The sequence below is a fragment of the Panthera tigris genome, chromosome B3 (assembly GCF_018350195.1).
Source record: "Panthera tigris isolate Pti1 chromosome B3, P.tigris_Pti1_mat1.1, whole genome shotgun sequence".
Taxonomy (NCBI): domain Eukaryota; kingdom Metazoa; phylum Chordata; class Mammalia; order Carnivora; family Felidae; genus Panthera; species Panthera tigris.
In genome coordinates, this window is record NC_056665.1 from 21,191,169 (window position 1) to 21,207,372 (window position 16,204).

Genomic DNA, 16,204 nt, shown 5'->3' on the forward strand with positions numbered 1-16,204 from the left:
AGATCTGACAACATAAAACTTCCACATTTTTCTACCATCAAAGATGCCTTTAAAATGAAGTTGAAGAATAGAAGACAATGGGGAAAAATAATCTACAATGTATATAGCAAAGGAGAATTATTATTCAGGTACGAAGAACGCCTTTTAATCAACAAGGAAAAGATGAACAGGTCAACAGAAAAACAGGCAAGGGTGTGAAGCAATTTAGATTCCTATTAAGCACCTGAAGGGAAGCTTGTTGTTAAAATTCATAATTTTAAATAAGTGATAACTTTATACCAATACAACTGAGTGAAACTACAAAGATCGTCATCATCTGTTGGGGAGGACATGGAGAAACAGCTGTCCTACACAACCAACATACTTTAAAATGGTCAGAACTTTGGTGAGATCTATTCATGCTGGAAATGCTCAGACCATTCGGCCCCACAAGTTTGCCCCCGTAACCTTTGCTACAAAGACATCCCAAGGCATGTGCAAGGATATACGTGTGAGACACCACATTTCAGCATGACCAATGTGTGGACAATGGGAATGACACAAAAGTCCATCAGTAAGGAAACAGTCAAGTATCGTGCAATGTTTTAGGAAGGATAACATTACTATGCACAGTTGACAAGGAACGTCTAAGACACATTGATAGGGGGTGGGGGGAAGTCTAGATACAAATCACATTGATAATCTAATCTCAGTTCTTTGAAAAATATTAAAAATAAACAAATATGTATTTGTGTAAAATCTAAATAAAACATTTCTATAAACAGACAAACAAAAAAGAGGAATCTGTATCAAACCTCAACAATGGTTGTCTTTACGGGGCTTTCATTTTCTACATTATGGATCCCTATAAAGTTTGAATCTTTATAATGAATGGATATTAGCTTTATAGCCAGAAATAAAATTAAGTAAAAAAAAAATATATATATATATACCTATATAATATATATTATATGTATGTACCAATAGGTACATGTACCTATATAGGTATATACATACATATATAGGTATATACATACAAGTATATACATACCTATATACACATATATATACACCTGTTTCTGCAAAACCAAGACCAAAAGAATCCCAGATCTACAGTATGTCAGACATCTTCCTCGTCAATAAGGCCAGGGTCCTTCTCAATTTCAAACTCTGCTGCCAGAAAAATGGCTCTTTCGTCCTCTAGAGATACAAGATACTTGTTAGAAGGCACTGTTTTGAAAACAGAGATGTATCTATTCATTTTAATTATTAGCTCTTTCACCATTAGCTAATGCCACTGCACGCAATCTCTGAGTATCACCAGGCAGTATGTACCCAAAACAAGTTCAGGGTCACTCCAGTGTTGCATCTCACCCTTCTGACTTCTTCCAAGATCTTTAGGAGGGGGTGGAAGGAATATTTACCCCTGGTTACAAACAATGCTGCCGACCTGGGGAGAGGGGAACTGGGGCAGAGGAAGGTAGGTTTCCCCAGCTGTCCCCTACTCAGGGTGGGGGAGTACTGCCTTGCAGGCCTTGATGGGGCAGCTTCTGGTTTTCAAGACTCCCAGTATTTGAGAATGGGACTAATAGACAAGCACTTTAAAATTCGTTACCAGAAGGCTCCCACCAAATGTGCTTCCACACATAGAAAACAGTTCATTTTTCCAATAACGTGCTTAAAAGTCCAATTTTGGGGAATTGATACAGATTGTCCCATATGAGGTTCTTCAACCAGAGGAAATTTCAAAATTCTTCCTTCCAGCTCAGCAGAGAGAATCCATGAGTCTATTGCTTCTGCAAAAGGAGGACAAAGATCCTCCTGGGGCCGCAGAATTCGGCAGATTTTCCTTGGATTCTCAGGGCAGCCAATGGCTCCAGGACAGGACACCAGGCCAAGTGTCCCACAATGGCAACCAGCCACCTGACTCACATGCAGTCTGAGCAGTCTCAGGCAGTTCAGGAGGAGAAGGCTTGGCATCACTCCACTTGCCAAATTACCAGAAAAATAAGATTTTTTTTTAAATAATAATGGCTCGTGAACTCAGGGTTTGGGTCTAGCCCACGAGGCCAACACCCAGTGCCCCCCACATGGTGGGGGGTGGGGGAAATCAGGAAAGGAATGTCTCCCTGGAAGAAATGGTACCACATCTGAGTCATCAGCCCCACGCTGACTGGCCACCTGTGTGTCATTGGGAAGTCTCTGCAACTCTCCAGAGGCTCCCCCACAAGTTATTGGTTTCCTCTTGAAGCACCACAAGGAAATCCTGGAAGACGGGCCATAGGGAGCCAGTGTGCCATGAGGCACCAGGGGGTGGCTGGAGTGCTATCCACTGGACTGCTGTTCAATGGGGTCCCATCCAATGTGGAGGAGGGGAAAGGAGAGATGGGGGAGAAGGGAAGGAGGAGAAGGGAGAGAGAGGGAGGGAAGGCAGCCCCCTCTCTCTCACACCATCAGCGAGCAAAGAACCTTTCTTGAGATCAGTCTGAAGCTTTCACATTTGGTCCAGAAATTGTACTAGAAATTTATCACCAGGAAAGAAACAGAGTTATCTGCAAAAAAAAGAAAAAAGGAACTGCACAAATATTTATAAACAGCATCATTCATAGAAGAACATTCAAAATAGCTCTGACGTCCAAGCCTGGGGGCCTGGGTCAATGAATGATGTGCAACAGCTATCACAGCCAGGTGTAGAAAGAAACACGATAGCCAGAGATCCTGACACACAGGGAGAATCAAGTCAGCAGCCACGCAAGTGCCCAACTCGACGGGAGGAACCCAGTGTGAACAACAGTCCCCTTGCAGGGAGACCTGGGTGTTACAAAGTTTCTTCTGCTTGTTTACCTCTATTTTCTTTAAGTTTATGTATTTATTTTGGCAGGGGGAGGGACAGAGAGAGAGATAGAGAGAATCCCAAGCAGGCTCCAGGCTCCTAGCACAAAGCCCCACACAGGGGCTCAATCCCACAAACTGCAAGATCATGACCTGAGCCGAAATCCAGAGCCAAACGCTTAATCAACTGAGCCACCAGGCACCCCAACTTATCTCTACTTTCTAACACAATGAATTTGCAGGTATGGAATAACTAAAAATAAACTTTTTAAGATAAAAAGTATTCTCTCTTGCCAAAAACTGCTTTAACACTAAACTATTGAATTGAACCATAGGAAATTGTTTATATTTGACCACTTCTGACTTAACAAAAATAGCAGGTTCACACAGTTCAACTTGATGTTGTCATAAAATCCAGGTGAGTTGTAAGACTCACTTGGGAATCATTTCCTCTGGCTCCGGGACACGTGAGGGGCCCTGACTTGCACAAGGTCCTCAGAGGTGTAGGTACCCTTTCCACAAGCCACAGCACACAGCCTCACCCGCCCCACCCCAAGCACCTCCCGTGTGCCAGATCCCACAGTGACGTGCTGCACACATCATATCTCTCATGACTCGCGCCATCTTGCAAAGCAGGTGTCACCTCTGGCTACAAGTGGAGGAGCTGGAAGATGCGCCCACCACTGCCCAGCTGGGCTTCAGGGAGCAGACTAAGCCCCAGGGAGGCCCTTACAATTCTCCATAAACCACAGCCATCCTGGCTGGCTGTGCCCATTTACAGGACAGCAGGGATCCTAACCAGGCTTTTCCCTCCCCCTGGGGACTCCTCCTTTCCCTGTCTCCTATGCCTCCTCCAAACATATAGGAAGTGATGCTTAAGTACATTAGAGAAGATGAAATTACCCAAAACCAGGGGATCGGCTGCAAGGCAGACCTGTTCTCCAGCATCCCTGCCGGCCGGCCCTTCCTATGGGAAAAAAGCCATTCCTACCACCTACTTGGTGTTGGCCATGAATCCTCAGCACCAGCCCAGCCCAGAGACACCCGGCTCCTTTTGCCTCCTCACTGGACCATCAACCACACACACATCAGCTTTGGTCCACATTGCCTTCTGTGACCAATGTTACCCCTGAAAAATGGCCTCTGGTCACTAACTGTAGGTGACCCAGGGACAGATCAGGGGAGGGCGGCAGCTCAGGAAATTTACACTTGGAATGCTTTCCTTTTCCAGCACACATAAGGAACCAGAAGGAAACTCTGCTGTCCAGTCGTCGGACAGAGGGAAGCTGGCCCACGTGCTCGTGAGTTTCCTGGCTGGGCTTGGCTCACATGGGGGAGGTCCCCAGCACCCAGGCAGACCACGTCTGAGACACTGTTATTTTCAAGCACCCAGAAATGCAGGGGCATACAAAAATATATATTCCAAGTTCTACACTGAACTTTCCCCCCAGTTTTCCTGCAGAAAGTAAAGGAAGAGGACCAGCAAGGACGACAAAGCCAAGAGGGTCTGAGCTGGATAAGGAGCAACAGCGAGGCTCAGACTTTACTTTTTAGAACAGTGTGAGGCCTCCAGGAAAACTGAGCGGGGAGCAGAGTTTCCAGATACCCCAACATCCCATTTCCCATTAATGTAAGATCACTAACATCCTACATTAATGTTCTACATTTGTTACAGTTAAGGAACCAGTATCAATGCATTACTGTTAACTAAAGTTCACACTTTACTGATATTTCCTTAGTTTTTACCCATTGTCCTTGTTCTGTTCCAGGTTCCTAACGAGGACACATCACAGTTCATCATCATGCTTCCTTAGGCTCCTCCTGGCTGTGACAGAGTCTCCGTTTTTGATTCATCAGTGTTAAGGAGTCCCAGGCAGGTATTTTACAGACTGCTCCTCTGTTGAAATTCAACTGCCATTTTCCTTACAATCAGATGGAAGTTATGGGTTTGGGGGAGACAGACCACAGAGGTAAAGTGCCATTTCCATCGCATCCTATCAAGGGTGCATACAGTCAACATGACTCATCGCCACTGGTGTTGACCTCAACCACCTAGCCAAGGCAGTGATGGTTAGGTTTCTCCACTGCCAAGTTACTGTTTCCCTTTCCATCTGTGCTCTCTGGAAGGATATAACCCAGTACAGTCTCGTCTTGGTATACACACCCCCTTATCACCTTCTGATTTTTATTAGCCACCATCAGAATGACCACCTCATTCAAGTATGCATCTTCCTCCCTGATGCCTCCTTGCAGGACCCCTTTTGACCCTTTATTTTTTTAATGTTTATTTATTTTTGAGAGAGAGGGAGAGCACAAGCGAGGGGAAGGGCAGAGAGAGAGAAGGAGACAGAAGATCCGAAGTGGCCTCCACATTGTCAGCAGCAAGCCCAATGTGGGTTCAAACTCACAAACCATGAGATCATGACCTTAGCCAAAGTCGGATGCTCAAATGACTGAGCCACCCAGGCGCCCCTGACCCTTTATTCTTATATCCATTGATGATGACATCCCCCCCTCAACAACAAACTCACCAAATCAAAAGCCCCAAGGGCAGCATGCAGTCCTCACCACACTGTTTCCTGTGTGTATCAGAACCCAGCATGATGCTTTGCATACCACACACATGGAAATACTCGCCCCTGAGCTGTGCCAATGTCCCCAGGGTGGCCAGGCCACCAGGAGTAGTCCTTGGACCAACACAGGCAGGGCATGCTTCTGGCAAGAGTCCAGCTCCATAGCTAATCGTCCAGGGCCAAAACTGCTACCGGCCCAGGCCCGCCCCCAACTCCTCCCACCCTCCCCCCACAGTGGAGCACCCCCATCCTCAGCGGGCTCTCCATGCAGTAGGATGAGAAACTCACAGTATGATGCCAGGTGAATGGTAAGTGCCAAGAGGGAAAACAACATCAAGTAAGAGGAGGGAAGGGGAAATGCATTTCAGACAGGGATACCAGGGACGTGTCTTCACTGGGAATAGGTCTCAGAAGCAGCACCGAGAGAAAGGAGGGAAGAGTTAGGAAGCTATGTCTGGTCCAGGAGAAAGGGGACAGGGGGCATGAGGGGGTGAGGCAGGTGAGGAGGACTTGGGTTCTGGGCCACCCAATTCTCTCCCCAGCCTCATAAACAAACCTTCCACACACACGCTGGGATGGAGATACAGCTAGAGAGCACCCATCAGGGACTCGGAGACTCCACGCTTCTAGATGTCTGATGTACACCACCATACACACCAAACACGTTCCTAAAATCACAGTGATGCCCCCCACAACAAGCAGAAGTGCTCCCCACATCACAAATACCAGCCAGAACCAGGGCCGCAGGGCCCCACTGCACCAGGCTGGCTCCTGATGGGCCCAGGCCCCACAGATCCCCCAGCCTCTGCCTGCCTGGGAACACCCCTCAGGCATCCCTTCCGGCCCTCTGGCCATGTGGAAGCAGCCACCATGATGTCCCTGTGCCAAGTCAAGGCTGACAGTTCACCAGAGTGAAGCCAGGGACACACAAGGAACCTCCAAGCCTGCACAGTGACTCTGTCACATGTCACCACTCTGCCTCCTCCTTTGCCATCTCTGGAGAGAAACCGTGGAAAAGACCACTGGAGCAGGCTGGTTATGTAATGCAGTCTCAGGGACAGAGCCTCCCAGCACAGCAGGGGTACCACCCATACAAGGCCGAGAGGGATGAGAAGGAATTCACAGGCAGAAGGGGTAGGAAAAACAGACCAGGGAGAGACACAGGCAAAGACAGCAGGGACCTCTGGGGACCTCTGTGTGATGGGCAAGGTGGCCTGAAGGGTGCATGGGGTACATGATGGGAACCTCCACCTGGATTTCTGGGCTGACCCAGAGCTCATACACACCATTTCCCTCTACTCGGTCTTAACACTCTTGGATTTCCTTCATGCCCACCTGAAAGCGCACAGCATCTGACGCTCACAAACCTGGGTTGTTTATTTGCTTGTTTCTTAAAATTCATTTATTTTGAGAGAGAGCCTGTGCACAAGCAGGAGAGGGGCAGAGAGAGGGAGAAAGAGAATCCCAAATTGACAGCATGTAGCCCAACACAGGGCTCAATCCCATAAACCGTGGGATTGTGACCTGTGCTGAAACCAAGAGTCAGACGCATAACCAACTGAGCCACCCAGACGCCCCAACACCTGGATTGTTTGTGTCTGGTTTTAAGAGCACAGCTGCCTTCACATGCAGGGATTAAAACTTATTCCATCTAGATAATTTACCCATGATAATTACATGCATATAGATCTTAACATCTTACTTGGGTTTTTCTCTGATTTCATTTAGAAAGTACAGTTGGAATCTAAATATTAATAAGCACTTGTTGGAATAGCAAAACTTCATTATCTCACATAAAATGTAATCTTGATTTTGATATTATTGTTCCAGCAGTAAAATAAGCCATGAGTCAGTCAATTGAAAGTTCTTCTTGAAAATCTCAAGATGATGCACTGCTCTTTTTTTTTCCAGCTTTTATTGAAGAATATGTACTGAAAAGTTTCGTATCATAAATTGGAACTCACCCATGCAAACCACCACATGGCATGTTTCCAGTTACCTCCAGAAGCTCTGCCTGGCCTCACCATGCCTTCTCTGATCACCATCTCCCAAGGGCAACCTGACTTCCAGCCCCACAGATGAGAGTTGTCTGTTGACCTTCCTATCAATGGAAACATGCAGTAAGGGACTCTGAGCTGTGGGTTTTTTTCACTCAACAGTAGGTGGTAAGACTCATCCATACTGTTGCACACACTTATAGAATATGCACTCTCAGCTTGCTTGATGGCATTCCACCTGTGAGTAAACCTCGGTGTGTTGGGTGAGTCTCGGTGTGCTGGGTGAGTCTGCTGCCAATGGCATCTGGATTGTGTGCAGTTTGGCAATGACAGCCATGCTGCAGTGAACACTCTCGCGCATACCTCTTGATGGCCGCCATAACAAATCACCACAAAACTGAGTGGCTTAGAACAACACACATGTATTCTCTCACAGCTGTAGAAACTAGAAGGCTGAAAGCAGTTCCACTGGGCAAAAACCAAGGCCTCAGCAGGGCCATGCTCCCTCCAGAGGCTCAAGGGGAGAACTCATTCCTCTCTTCTTCCACTTTCTGGGGGCCATCAGCATTCTTTGACGTGTGGCCACATCACTCCAATCCCTGCCTCTGTGGTTACATAGGCTCCTTCTCTCCTCAAATCTCCCCCTGCCTCTTAGAAGGACCCCTATGTCTGCATTTAGGGCCTACCAAGAAGATCCAAGATTATCTCATCTCAAAATCCTTAACACATCTGCAAAAGCTTTACCATATAAGTTAATGTTTATGGGCTCCTGGGATTAGAACCTGATTATCTTTAGGGGCCAGCAAACAGCCCAGGGGCCATACGCATATTTCATGTAGCTTCATTCAGAGGGGGGTTGCTGATCAGAGAGATTATGTATTTTTAACTTTAGTAGGTACTATAAAACAGCCTCCCAAACTAGTTGTACAAATATATACCCCAGTCAACAGCGAGAGTTCCAGTTGCTGCCCAACACCTATTTTCTTTTAACTTTAGCCATTCTGGTGGGTATATAATGATATCACATTGTGATGGTTAATTTGATGCATCAAATTGACTAGGCCACAGGGTGCCCAGATTGATCAGTGTAGTGTCTCTGGGAGTGTCTGTGAGGGTGTTGCTGGATGAGATCAGCATCTGAATCAGTGGACTCAATATAGTAGATAGTCCTCCCCAATGTGGGTGGGCACCATCCAATCCATGGAGTAACTGAACAAAAACAAAAGGTTGAGGAAGGTAGAATTCACCCCTTTGTCCTGCCTCCTGGTAGAGCTCATTTCTTCTCCTGCCCTTGGATTGGGGTTTATACCCCTGGCTCTCCTGGTTCTCAGGCTTTCAGACTCAGACTAAACTACACTACCAGCTTTGCTGGGGCTCCAGCTTCCAGATCATGCGGCTTCTCTGCCTCCACAATCACATGAACCCATTCCTCATAATAAACACACACACACACACACACACACACACACACACACACACACACACACACACCCGTATCCTATTGATTCTGTTTCTTTGGAGAACCCTGACTAATGCACATGTTTATAATTTATTTTGCATCTCCCTGATGACTAATGGAGTCAAGTATCTTGCCATATGTTTACTGGGATCTTTTTCAGGTGAAGTGTCTTTTATCCCCTTTTTCTACTCAGTTGTCTGCCTTTTTCTTATTAATTATGTAGTGCATTACTTTAAGGTGAGTAATTTGTTAGACTACATTCCACGAAGCACATGTGTCTGAAGGGAAAAAAACATTTCTGGTGTCAGGGCCTGAGATGTGAGGTCTACCTGTGTCCACATGATTACCTGACATGAATTCTGGACAAACGAACACCCATCATGGACTCCAGGCCTCTGTGAGCTTGCAGTTTCTAGAAGGAATATGCAGGAGAGCCTGGGAACTGGGGTGGGTGAGTTAAAAATAATCAGCCCCAAATTCATGACTTCTCTATTTACCTCCTGAAACCAAAGCTAATTTCACTGCAAGGATGGTCATTAAGAAAATAAACTCTAGGGTACCTGGGTGGCTCAGTTGGTTAAGCTTCCGACTCTTGATTTCGGCTCAGGTCATGATCTTGCAGTTCATAAGTTCAGGCCCCACATCGGGTTCAGCACTGTTGGTGTGGAGCCTGCTTGGGATTCTTCCCCTGCCCCCCCCCTGCCCCCCCTTCTCTCGCTCTCTCAAAATAAATAAATATACTTTATTAAAAAAAAAAAAGAAAGTAAACTCTATTTGTACTTCTACAAATATGTGTGGATTTTACAGGACTCTTCTGGCTCAGGAGACAGTGACGGCCAGTCCCTCAACAAAGACATTCATTGGTTCCCTGCTGTGGATGTCATGCATGAGCATGGACAGGCTGCCATGCCACCAACATAATTATTTGATTTCTGCTGTGTATCATCAGACATTGAATATGCCATGGGTTGGTTTCTCTACCACGGTAAAGGAAGAAAGCAGCTTTGGGAATCAGTCAAAGTGAACTGCAGTGTGGTATCAGGTGCTTGATAAAATCGTCAGGAGAGTGAGCCCTGAGACCCCCTCTCCAGCACGATGCCCAGTGCTGCACCGCACTCTTCCTTGCCTAGTGCAACCTCGTGGCCCATGGGCAGGATAAAGGTCAACACACAGGTACCACCCCCCCATCAAACAAAGCTTTCTCTCAGCAAATCACGATTTCTAAATAGCCCAACAACCAGCAAGCCATTTCCAGACACTGTGTTTGACAGTAAGTAAAGGAGAAGACATCAGCTAGCGCCCAAGCCTGGTCCAGCAGGCAGTGACAAGGGCCATGCTACAGGCCTCAGCGGGGAGAATGGCGCTCACCCCCATGCTGTGCCAAAGCAGAAAACAGGCTGACCACTCTCCAAAGAGGAAAGCAACTGTAACAGATGTTTTTGGAGCCATCACAACCCAGAGGAAGAAGAGCCGCTGCAGCCTATTAGAGCCTGAAAAGGGAAGCAAGGGCACGGGGTGTGGGTGCCCTGGGGAGTCAGGACCACTGACAGGAGGCGTCTGGAAGCCAGCCCCCTGTGTGCCTCAGCACATCTGTCCAGCAACTGCACCTCCTCCTTCCTTCCCCATTCCCTCTGCCCTCTGCAACAGGGGTCAGTCCCCCTCCCTACAGAAGGCCAGAAAGCCACCAGGAGCCCTTGCAATGACCACCAGGCTGCCCGAACAGGGCAAAGATGGCCATGTGGCGGGCAGGGCGGCCACTGCGACCAGGCTGAGGCAGCACCTGCCACTGTGACCTGTGTCCCTCTGGTCTTTCAGTGCTCGCTGACAACTGGAAACTAGGCTCCTCTGTTTTCACGACCGTCCTTCCAGTAAGTCAGCAGAGCTGCAGAGGTTAACTCTATGTGAGCAAATTAATAATGTGATTTATGGTTTGTCATGGATTTTGTCGTTTTTGTAGAAGAACAGTGGCAATTTAATCTAGAAAGCCTGTAAATCTCTAAAGGGTAAAATTAAACATCCGCGCCAGCAAGGCTGGGACTTGGCAGCAGCAGCGGCCTCCTCCTACATAAGACGGTAGGGAGTGAAGGCCCTGGAGCCACATGGCTCTGAGAGGTGCCAGGATGCGGCCTCGGCCTTCTTCAGCCATGCATGGGCTCCCACACCCTCCGCACATGCCTCCCCACGCGCCCCTCCTGAAACCCCTGCATGGGCCCTCCACATGCTCTCAATGAGCCCCTCTCCCATGTTCCAACTAGTTGTGAAGTCTGCTGATAGAAAACACTGTCCTAAAGATCTCTCGGCAAAGTGCATGTCATTTTTATCCCACCTCCTCTGCCCCCAACCCACAGCAAGGACACCCCAGGGCTTCAAAAGGCAGCTGAAGGCCCTGGTGGTCAGGACATCCCTTCCCCCATCTCCAGCTCTGATTGGCACAAACCATAAATGCCTGGTGCCAACTACACAGTCCGTCCCTCCCCCCATCCCTCCCGCCGTATGCCCCACTCCAGGCTGCCCCCCTTCTGTCTGGAGGGTTCTGCTGGCCTGAACTCTGGAGAGGCAATCCCACACAGTCTTCCAGGATGGGGTACATGACCACTCCCACCCATACTGGGGCTCTCACCCTCCAATCTGTGCTTTGGACCCAGAGCCAGAATTGAGGCCTCTGATGCCATCCCACATTTTCCAGCAACCCCTCTTTGCTCCTTCTCTCCTGACTTCACCTAGCTCTAGACAGGGCTTGGGAAAGACAGGACAGAGCAGTTGTTCAGAAAATACCTGTTGAGTGGATGGATGGATGGATGGATGGAGCTCCCAGCAAAGAGTTCAGAGGTATCTAACATGGAGGCACCTGTCCCCAATGCCTGCACTGCAGAGGCCCCACTTATCAAACGGGGGTGAAAGACAGGTGAATGGCAGGGCAGGGTGAGGGGCTGCCATTTAAGTGCCCAGCACCCCACTGTTTCCATCAGTAGTAAGCCATGGATACAGGCTGGATAAAAAGAATGGATAAAAAGAATAACACATACAGAGAGTTAAGACAGGGTTCCCATAGCTAGCAGGGGGAGAACACTGCCACATCCAGGGGTCCCCCCAAGGCAGGCACCGACACGAAGCCGATGCAAGTCAGAGGTGCCTCTGCAGGCATCACATCAAATCTAGAGGCACCAGCTCATCGCTGATTAAGCACAGACCAGCCTGTGATCAAGAAGAAAACCATTACTTAATGAAATGCAATTAACTTAGAAGCCAAAATCTGTTAAAGCCCAAAGGACAGACACAGTCAGGAGTTCTGGGTCTGGAGGGGCTTCTGCTCTCAGAGTTTCCGACCCAAGAAACACCTCAGAGACGTCCCCGCAAGAACCAAAGGCAGATGGCACATCCATGCTGCCATACGTTGGCATGCTCCTCTCCAGCACCCAAAGGGCAGAGAAAGGCCACAAGCAGAATCTTCACAGTACATACACAAAGAAAGGCGCAGCTGGTAGGGGCTGTGGGTCAGGCTTAGCCCACCACCGCTCCCTGGAGAAACAGCCATCCACACGAGCAGGCTGCCTCAGGGGCGTGATCTAACAGGCAGGCCAGGTGGGCAGCATCAATTACCCATCCACTGGTCGGCTGCCCGCTTTCACTGTTACCAGCCAGCACCAGTTAGGGACCCAAGGAGTTCCTGGTGTCTGAGGCCCATCAGGCAGGCTGGGGAGAAACACACACACACTCTCTCTCTCTAACCCTGGTGACTGGCACTGATCAAGCAAGCACTTTACTGTAACAAAACGCTCGCCCACATCTTACCTCACTTCATCTGCATAACTCAGTGTAACTCAGCGGCTGGTGCGGAAGGAAGCGCAGACCTACGTGTGCCCTTTTAAGAAGGATTTAAGTCTGAGCAGTGGCGATCGCTGGCTGTTTGGAGGCAGACCAGGGCTTTCTAGAGCTTCCAATTCCTAACACAGGCCCCGCTCCTACTCTACCCCACCCATGACAGCTGTCACCAGCTCTGGATAATACGGACAGATGTTAGAGCACATGGCTCACTTATTGCACCAAAAGACCGAGAAACGTAAAGTGTGTTTTATTTGAACAATGCACACACTTGCTGCTGGAGGACCTGAGAAATCCATCATCACTAAATGCATGCACTCACTCAGTTAATGGGGCTCCTGTTATTGAAACAATGGATTTTTCCGAGACAAGTGATAATCAAGCCAACAGGGAAAAACAATACATTATATATTTTTTATTAAATTAATGATGCATACAACAATTCAGAGAAATTCATATTTAGGGCTGCCTTGCTGGGGAATCAATTCCAGGAATATAAATTTTAAATCAATTTTAAAATAGATAGATAGATAGATAGATAGATACAATGTATACATGCATATATATATATATATATATATATATATATATATATATATATATAAACGTGTATTATATATAGATATATCCCAACCGAGAATTCTAAATGCAAATATTGTTCTCCTCACTATTTACTTATTAGAATTTTCAGAACAAGGGCCTGAGCATTTCAGAGCCAAGTGACTCTCTGCACAGTTAATTCTTGGGGCAGGAAGTGCAAAGAATCCATGTTAGCTCCAAGTGCAAAAAGGAAAACACCTTACAGACCCACCAACAGTGTTAGCTATTTTGCTGGGTGGCAAGCTCCCAACCCTCTCTCTGTCCCCATGAAGGGCCCCCGGGCATCTGTGACATGTCCATGACTCTCCAAACACCAACCAGCACTCACGTCCCACTGGTCACAAGCTATCAGAGTCTCTAAGCACATGTTGAAAATTAACCCTTGTATGTATCACATGAGTGGTCATAAACCCTACTCACACCCACCCAGTTTAAAAACTTAGTATGATAAGAACTAAGCTGCAGTGGGATGGGAAGTTTGGGGGAGAACACGGGCCTTGTGCTCTCTCCAACTGAGGCCAGAATCCCAGCTCTAACTGCCCTGAAGGTGCTCTCGAGCCAGTCACAGTCGCCTGGTCTTCAGCCTTCTTGCTGCCAAGATGAGACAACAGATCTGCCTCTCAGGCAGATTTGGGATTAAATGGGAAATTATTAAAAATAGCAAACACCGAGGAACAGAACTCAACACACAGAAGTGCCCACCAACTGGGTGTTTAATTGGGTTGGTCTCTCCATCAAAAACCATCTTCAGATGGAGTGCTTCAGTTTTCAGAACCCCACCAGACGAAAACATTTTCTCAGTCGGTAGATGCAGGAAACTCAACCGCATGTTTTTTTCCTTCTTCATTTTGATCTTTCAGACACAAAACAACAGATGTAACACTTAACCTGAGAACAGCACTTTGGAGTTTACAAAACACCTACGCTACATTCTCTTACAAGGCTGTAGTTGAAACTACCAAAACCTGACCCTTCAAACTCCCCAGTAAAATAGGAAAAACCACAACAGGCCTGCAGGCCACATAGGGACTCCACGAAGCCCTAGCCGTGGTAAAGATACCTCGCATCAGTTCAATCCTGGGGCTCACCTATGCCCCCAAAACAACCACAGGCAAGAGCTATAATGTAAGTATGACAGATGCGGAGAAAGATTCCCAAGGCCGGTGACCTGTCCAAGGCCCCAAGGGTTAGTGGCAGAGGCAGGTTCTCTGAATCCAGTTCTCAGTACTCCAAACCCCATCCTCTTTCCCAATCTCATGCTGCCTTCCTCCTTATAAAACCAACACACCTTCCCAGGCAAGGCCACGGCACAGGCACAGAGAATCAGGTTGGGGGAGGCTTCTGGAATGGAAGGCTGGCAAACGGGCAGGCAGGGCTGCTGGGAGCCCTGAGATGTCGGGTCTGACGTAAGGTACAAGACAAGTTTAGAAATATCCAGATGGAGGAAGAAGGGAACCTGGGCAAGAGGATGCCTCATTCCCAGCGCCTCTATCTCCCAGGTGACTATAGGGATAACGCAGGGCTGGCTCTGGCAGTAGGAACAGCCCTAGTGCACACCAAACAACCAAGAATCCAAAAAGGAGTTTCTGTGAAGAATCAGAACACCCACTCCTTGGGCCGGCTTGCCTTTCCAACCGTGTTGTCTCCTGGCCTATGTGAAAACACGCCTGCACTGTATAATTCCCCAGCTCTTTCCTGTCTGCCCACTGAGCACAAGGTTCTGTGCAGAGCTCTAGGAAGGATCCACCAACCGTGAATACAAATGTGACTAATGTGACTACAGCTCAGTTCCAGCCCTGGGTCCTAGAAAAAGAATGAGCAGGGAGCCAGGCTGAAGGGAAGAAGACCCCCCACTCCTGGGGGTCTCACTCATTCATTCATCCACCACCTAGCACTGAGGGTCTACGAGGTGCCTGGTACTGTTCTAGCTGCCAGGAATACAGAGGAGAACAAGGTCTTTACATTGGAGTGGTAAAAAGCAATTTAAAAAAAAAGCAGCAGCAAGGGGTGCCTGGGTGGTGCAGTCAGTTAAGTGTCTGACTTCAGCTCAGGTCATTGTGAGTTTGAGCCCCACATCAGGCTCCATGCTGACAGCGGGGAGCCTGCTTGGGATTCTCTCTCCCTGTCTGCCCCTCCCCCACTCATGCTCGCTCTCTCTCTCTCTCTCTCTCTCTCTCTCAAAAATAAATAAATAAATAAACTTTAAAAAAAACAGTATGGAAATAACAAATCAAAGGTTAAGTACTAAGAAGAAACACAAAGCAAGAAGAAAGGGGGAGGTGATGGAGGGAACTGGCACAGAGACAGAGATCTGTGAGGGAGAAAGCAAGGTGGACACCTGGAGGCCATGCCAAGGAGAGGGAAAAGCAGGTGCAAATGCCCTGAGGCAAGTACGATCTTGGCAAATTTGAGAACCAGGGGATAAGAGGAAAGCAGTCCACATTTAGCTGGGATCATCAAGGATGGACACAAGGGCCCCAGGCCAAGGTGGCAGGCAAGGACAGGGTGGGAACAACCCAGGACAAGCCTGGGCAGTGATCCTGTCTGCCTAGAGGAACCAGACCAAGGGATGTGCATGTGGAGTAGGCACTGGGAAGCCACTGAGGACTTGAGCAAGAAACACCAGACCTGGCCTAGGCCCCATCTGCTGAGAGGCAACCCTGCCGCCCAACTTAAAAACCCCAGAGCCAGCCAAGAAATCCTAATTCACAGAGCAATGGCACCCCACCAATATGTAGGGCTCCCAAGCAGACTGGGGAACCGTAAGCCCCATGGAGAGAGCCTGGCTTTGTGACCTTGAGGTTACTGTCCTCCCTGGGCTCCCTCGTGTGTCCAAGAGAGGACAGGGAGAGAATGAACTGACTTCAGGAAAGGCGAGGGAAGACAGCCCACGCCAGCTGACTCAGCCTATGCCAGCAGGCTCCTCAGAGACACAAACTGGA

At 48.2% G+C, this 16,204-nt stretch overlaps 1 protein-coding gene across 6 annotated transcripts in view; it reads right to left on the minus strand.

Moving 5' to 3' along the window:
* The window catches only part of APBA2 (amyloid beta precursor protein binding family A member 2), a 266,585-nt gene that overhangs the window by 246,944 nt on the left and 3,437 nt on the right, over positions 1-16,204 (minus strand). The window lies entirely within an intron of this gene.